Source organism: Ornithodoros turicata, chromosome 2 (assembly GCF_037126465.1).
Source record: "Ornithodoros turicata isolate Travis chromosome 2, ASM3712646v1, whole genome shotgun sequence".
Lineage (NCBI taxonomy): Eukaryota > Metazoa > Arthropoda > Arachnida > Ixodida > Argasidae > Ornithodoros > Ornithodoros turicata.
The window spans coordinates 133,653,007-133,659,987 of NC_088202.1; the positions used below are offsets into that span (position 1 = coordinate 133,653,007).

Below are 6,981 nucleotides of genomic sequence, written 5' to 3' on the forward strand. Positions count from 1 at the left end.
GCGCGGAGCGACATGTACCTGCAAGGCGGGAGCTGCTGGAAAGTGCAAACACGCTGCTGCTGTTGCACCCTACGTGCTGCAGGAAGAAGACAGTTCAACCAGGACAAGTAGAGCGCGACAATGGGGTATACCTGCCCGCTCGAAGCGAACGAAGTACCCCAAATTTGTTCGAGCATCTGCAGGCTTCGGTGAAGGTGAGTGACCACCATACAGATCTCTTATATAGTTTACTATGTCATTTGTCAATTGTGAATTAATGTTATGCACATAGTGGGACCTGATAGCTGATCAGGACATGTTGTGTGTACCATAAGAGCATATGCAAGTGTAACCTTTTCCAGGGCTGCCCAGCAATGTTCGTGAGGTCCCACTAACCCACATTACGGACCATTTCGGCGGCATTGACTGCCCAATGGTAGCCATGTTAAGTGCCGAATGGACCAAAGCGCCAAATGTTTTGGGAGAAACAGATGCTGAAAGGAAGCATGGCAGAGCGAGATAGTATTCCGGTGTACAGTTGGGAGCTGTCTAGGCCAGCTTTTCCAAATTATGCAAGCAGTATAACTGTGAAAGGAGTGCTGCTCAAGAGCGATTCTCCTATTGACAAGGTTAGGAAGGTGGACAGAGCCTTCTACGCCGAGAAGGTGTCCGTCACCAAGGATGACATTCCTGCGATCTGTTCCGCGACAGCCGCAGACAGATCTGCATGGCTGAAAGCTCGTGAGTCCCGAATAACGGGAACCAAGGTATCGCAGTGATCTACACTCCCTTCTGTTAGCTTGTTATGCTCACAAGTGCTGTGTGAATTGTGGAACTTCCCATTATCTTTTCCTTTTATCACGCCTGTTGTAATGTTTCAGATGACTGATGCTTGTGTTTCCTACCTGCAGAGTCACCAGATCCTACGATGGACTCTGTCTCCAGAGGAGCTCGCCGAAAAAATGGTACTTGCAGTGCCCGTCGGGACAACCGCAATGGCCCATGGAATTGCCATGGAGCCCTTGGCAAGGCAGAATTTGAAGATGTCTGTGGAGTTACGGTGACACAGCTTGGTCTGGTTGTAGACTCGGATGACCCATGGCTTGCATGCTCATCAGATGGGATCTTCAGGTAGGCTTTTACAGAGTTGATTTTGATCTCTTGTATCGACCCTTTGAACTTGGTTTGCAGGGATGACAGTGGTGAAGTTTGCCTCTTGGAAATAAAATGTCCGTATTCGAAGAGGAAGGGCAGTGTCCTTGACGACCCACAGCTCATATATCTTCAGGGGAAGCCGGACTACCGTTTAAGGGAATCGCACCAGTATTATACCCAGGTTCAAGTCCCTGTATGTTCTCGGTCTCAAAAAGTGAATTTTTTTTGTCAACTCTGAGACAGACTACCTAATCCTGGATGTCCTTCGCAACGACGAGTTTCTGGAATGCTGCATTCCACACTTGAGAAAATTTTATTTTTCATATTTCTTGCCCACATTAGTGGATAACTGTAAGCAGTAGTCATGGCTTGTACTGCCATTCACTAATGAGCTGAGGATGTCTTATGAGGAAAATTAAAAATCTTGTTCCTAGAGCTGTCTCGCTGTCACTTGTGTGTACTGTAGCTGTAGTACAAGGCAGAGTATACAATATGCTGGAGAACCGTTGCTTTAATAATCCTTGAACTACAGTGTCTTACATTTGGGCTAGTCTTGTTCATGGGCTTGTTGCAAAACATCTACGCTACTGGCACAGAAGCCTGGACCATTGGTGAACCCACAGCTTCACTACTCTTTTGAAATATGCCAGGTCTCAAGTTTGTTAAGACACATATGATGTGCATTATTTTGTCCATGTATTCTGTGCGGTCATGTGGTATCCTCCTGTTAAAATGTCGAAGATCCGTAGCCTTTGGATTACCCTCTCAACGTGTATGAGTACAGCCGCTGTCTCGTAGGTTGCATCAACCTCAGCCTCGGTAAACTGTGGTTTGGTTGCAAATGAGGCATTACTAGGGTAGCTTTTTGTTGCCCGACACCTGTCCGGATTCCAGGAAAGCCTTTATCAGCGTGCACAAGGTCCCCTGGCTCTAGCCGCGGCAGAAGCCCTGACTCTACAGTTACACTTGGGTCGCTGGCTCTTCCACCAAAGCCTGGTGAAAGAAATGTCACTAGTCCATTTGGTGCTATTCCAATGAGATACTTAATAGTATATGTGCCCTTGTAGTGAGAGTACCACATGTTCTGTGCTCTGACCCCGTCTGGCATTTCTACTTTCAACTCTGTGCAATCAATAATCAGTCGACAGTCCGGGTATAGATGACGAAAGTTTGGTGGCATAGTTGCTTTGATTGCAGCTCTGCTGGGCCAGAAAAGCCATGACTTTGTAGTGGCACAGAGGTGAAAAAGGACAGCCTTGAAAGCCTTAGCAGCAGCAGTTCTATGGACACCAAATAGAGCGCCAGCATGAGAAGGGCAAGCCATGCTTCAGCTTCATCAGGAAAAGGAGGAGCTTGTCGTTAATGTGCAGCTCTTGGGCATGGCGACCTTTCTCTGGGAGGAGGCTTGCAGAAGGGAGAGGACCTGCAGGCAAATAATGTAAATTATGTACTTGTAAGTGTATAATTTAATTGCGGCAGTGAAGTCATACCATCCTCATACTAGTTTACTGCTTTTCTTGCCTCCACAAATCGTTGACTTACCACTAATGTCACTCCAGTTAAATCCAACAGCCGCTGCTCATTATCCACAATGCTTTTATAGCCACCGAAGTAAGTTTCTTGTAGGCTGGACCAGCACTCCGTGTCTCGTGCACTGCCTTTGGGCATAACGTGCCACAGTCAACTGTTGGAATGCTGCTGGCTTGAACTCCCATGCCATCACCGTTGCGAGTGCAGTAGAAAGTTAAGAGCCTCGAGCTTTCGACTGACTCATCCGTCATTGTAAAGGCCTATGAATCTGACACACTAGTAAGCATTCCTGTGAAATGCTAGGAATCACCATTCACAATATCTAATCATACCTCCTTGTTGGTGGTTCGTCTTCATGCATGCCACATCCTGCATAATCTTCCACTACTGAGAGATCTTCAGTGTCAGAAGCGATGGGCTCACAGTTCTTATTGATGTGAGGTCCGGTGCAGCAGATAGAACGTTACAGGCAATCCAGTCTCTACGCCGTTTTGACCTGCATCAGGTGAGGGGGATATGTTGAATACCATAAACATTCCCACTTTACCTGTACGGCTACGACGACATTCTAAAACACCAAGTAAGGCTGGCTGTTGTAATGTCGTTGCATTACTCAGTTGTTACAGATAATATGCCCAGTATTTATTAACTCTTCCGGTGGACCTCACTTGTGCACACGCGTACATACTAGAATTTAACACACGCTATTCCACAGGCAAGTTAAGCCTGCAGGCAAGTCGCGTAAATAGTGGTTTTGACACGCCATGCTTCTGAACCGCAGCCTGCTAATATTGATCAAGATTGCCACAACAGCGACCAAGAAAAGTCTACAACAGAGAGTAGGGCCTTTTCCCTTTCGTAGCGATCGGTGGTACGTATCGGTCTCTTCCTGTACGCTTCGGGGAAGGTTGACGGGTTGTAGGCAGGGTGTGTAGCATTGTCGGACTTTGCGCTGCCCACGAAGTGCTTGCTGCATATTCGAGAGTGCTTGGTAGGCACACGGCTTGCCGGAAGCACATAAAGTAGACAGGTTAAAAATAGGCATATTCCGTGCGAAAATAAACTGTTACTTACGTCTGCCGGCAAACGAGTTGCACCCATATGGCGCGTAGCTCCTTTTCGTAACTTTTCCAGGGAAAACTGTAAAATTTCACACCTGGAGAGTTCGCATAAGTCGCGTTGCATCCAACTATGCAGCAATTATTGTGGCTGGTCCTCCGAACAGTGGTGTAACGACCGAAACACGTCGAAACTGCTGCCAAACGTGGTGTGATCCAGTCGCATCCAATCGGCTATCCCGACGCCACTTTCAGAGGCTCGCCGGTGCGGGCGCTACATTCGCGGCAAACTGTACTGCCTCGCTCCTATTCCGAGAAGATTCAAGGCCTCCTGGGGCCTTTTGAGGGCCTCTTGAGGTGCCTAGAATGCACGTTTTTAATGCCTTTTAATCAGCTCCCTATGGTGATGACGATTAGGGAGTTGCATCGCCAGGGCCAATATCCTACCCGATGCTGATATCAAAGTAAAAAAAAAAAAAAACGATCAGGGCGCTTAAAAATACTCATCGAGTAGGTTCTTTCTACCCACGTGTACTAGCTTAGCTGTGAAAGTGAAACAGGGAAAAGAAGCATATGCGGAACAGAATATAGCTACATTTCGATTGATATTCTTCGTGTGTCAGTGTCGACATATCGGTAATGTAGAATGGACCTTTTTCACAAAGGCCTATGAGCATGCGTATGACCTGGAGGCGCCGGAGAGGGATATCTCCGTCATCACTAGATGTCGAATGGGGACGACAGAAGTGGTGCACCAGTGGGGAGACCACACGAATGGCGCGACCTTGTTGGCCCCACTCCGGACCGGTTTTGGTCCTTTCTGCTCTCTACGTGAATTGTTTTGACGCGCTCCGAGCATGGTTCGTTGGAGCGCCGCTAGGATACGACGTGTATGTGAAAAAGGCCCATTGTATCTCAAATCGAAGAACGGAGTGGAATAATTTGGAGTTCCTAACATGCATTACTCAGCTCCCTGGTATAGAGCTATGTGTGTAAGTAAGATATGCCAGTATATAGTGTCATCATTTCTACAGCTACGGTCTGTTCGGCACACACTGTTCCGCCATAGGTGCAAAACTCGGCGCAAGTGAATACCCCTTCCAAGGAAAAGACAAAGAAGCCATGAAGTCTTTGCAGTCTGTGCCCTGTGCACCTCGTTGTGTCGCAACACAGAGTTCCATTGTTGAGGGGCTTGAAGTGTTTATGTTAAACGAAAGGAAAGCATGCACACATTATGACGCTGCATCCGGCAGCATGATGGCATGGTCAGTTGTCGTTTCAGTTCTCCCAATGGATGCTTCTAGTGCTTTTTTGAATATTATTTCCTTCAATTAATAGTCAATATATACCACAATGTGTGATTGGATTACATAATAAAGTAATCTAACAGTCTGAAAGACACACATGCGGCCATTTTGCATTGTTACAATTTACGTCCTTTAAAAAAATCGTCACATGGATTACATTGCTGCAGTCGCAGTGGTATCAAAATGAAGGCTTACATTGTGCTTCATCCTTTTTTTTTCTTCATAGTTTTGACAACTCCGGCGTCAGGAACTTGGCGCCCCATCGCCCGGCAGCAGCCGCAGTAGCCCCCTCCTGCACTCATGGTTGGGTCGCCGCCGGGGGGAGACCCCCACGTATAGCTGTGCGTGGCTTTCACGTGTCTGGGGAAAGGGGGACCCTGGTGGTTGAGTGGAACAGAGGTTGTTTTGGACCCTTCGGGTCCGCTCTGGGAAAGCAACACACCACTTTGGCTCCTGCTTCCCATAGACGGGTGGTCCTGGAAGGCCCTGTCAGGACTATTCAGCTAGTCGCCATCTCTCCTTTCATTTCTTTCTCTCCTCTCTCTCTCGTCCTGCCCACTTCCTCCTTTTTTCACCTTCTTTGGCGGCAAGGGTCAACCTTGGGCAGTACTTCTACCTTTAGAAAACTGCACTTGGGTATAGTCCAGAGGCAGTGTTAACGTGTGGGACACGTTCCCTAGTTGGGCTCCATGGTGGGTGACACCCTGCTGCACCGAATCACTTATTCCACTTTATGGATAAGACAAACTCTCAAAAACACGATCGGCGGCACAAAAGGCACCGCACCGAAGGGCAAACATTGCAGCTTCTCAGTTCTACTCCAGAACCATGGTTCCCAAAGATCCTCATCCTTCAGGCTGAAGGATGAGACAAAACCACTAGCTACTATCTCTCCCTTCCTAGTTGCTAAAACTCTCGAACAACTAATAGGTAAAGTGTACAATGCAAAAAATTGAGAACTGGTGACATCCACATTGAGGTAAAGAGCAGGCTGCAGAGCTCAGCACTGTTGTCGCTAAAACAAATTGGTGATATTCCAGTTTCAGTGACTGCGCACCTACGCTCAATACAGTTAGAGGTGTTATCTCTAGTGAGGAGTTACTACAGTGCTCCGAGACAGAGATCGAGGAGGGGTTAAAAGACCAAGGGGTGATTAGTGCCAAACGGATATCCATCCGCAGGGACAACAAGGAAATACCTACCAGGAACGTCATATTATCTTTCCAGTTGCACACATCCCCACAGAAACAAAGGCTGGGTATGTAAACTGTCACGTCCGACCCTACATTACCCAACCCGCGTCGATGTTTCAAGTGCCAGAGATTTGGTCACCATTCCCAAGTGTGCCGTGGACACCTGATATGGCCCCAAGTGCGGGGTGACGGCAATGACCATACTCCAGAGTCGTGCAAGGACACTTTCCGTTGTGTCAACTGCGAAGGCAACCATCCCTCTTATTCAAGAAGCCGCCCACGCTTTAGCGATGAAAAAGAAATCTTGAGAATTAAGACTGTACAGCAGCTGACATACAAAGCAGCGAAAACACAACTGGAGTTTCAGAAAAGAGGATCTTTCTCTGAAGCGGTTCGCCAAGGAGTGGCATCACTCAGAGTATCCGTGGGGACCCAAACTTGTGGGCCTCCACTCCACACCCCCAAACACAAAAAAAGTCTGCGGAGAGTTGCCTCCGCCGGCTCCCGCCACAATCTCTACGGAGGTTGATGGCGCGCTTCCAGTTTGGGATGGACTCACTGGAAGCTCATCCCAGACTGCCACACACTCAATGGGGCTTTATGATGGTGACTGCATGTCATCAAGTCAAGTATGGCAACAAGTCAAAGGAGAAACAGAGGCTTCCCCCGCCAAGGGTCACACCCCCTTAACACACAGTGTGCAGAGCCCCTTTGCTCTTCCTTATTTCCATTCTAATTATGGGACAGGTATTCATTCAG

The 6,981-nt window shown here is 47.9% G+C and overlaps 1 pseudogene; it reads right to left on the reverse strand.

The window, feature by feature from the left end:
- Positions 1-1,713: 1,713 nt before the first annotated feature.
- On the reverse strand, positions 1,714-6,478 carry LOC135386448 (uncharacterized; annotated as a pseudogene).
- Between the last annotated feature and the right edge of the window lie 503 nt (positions 6,479-6,981).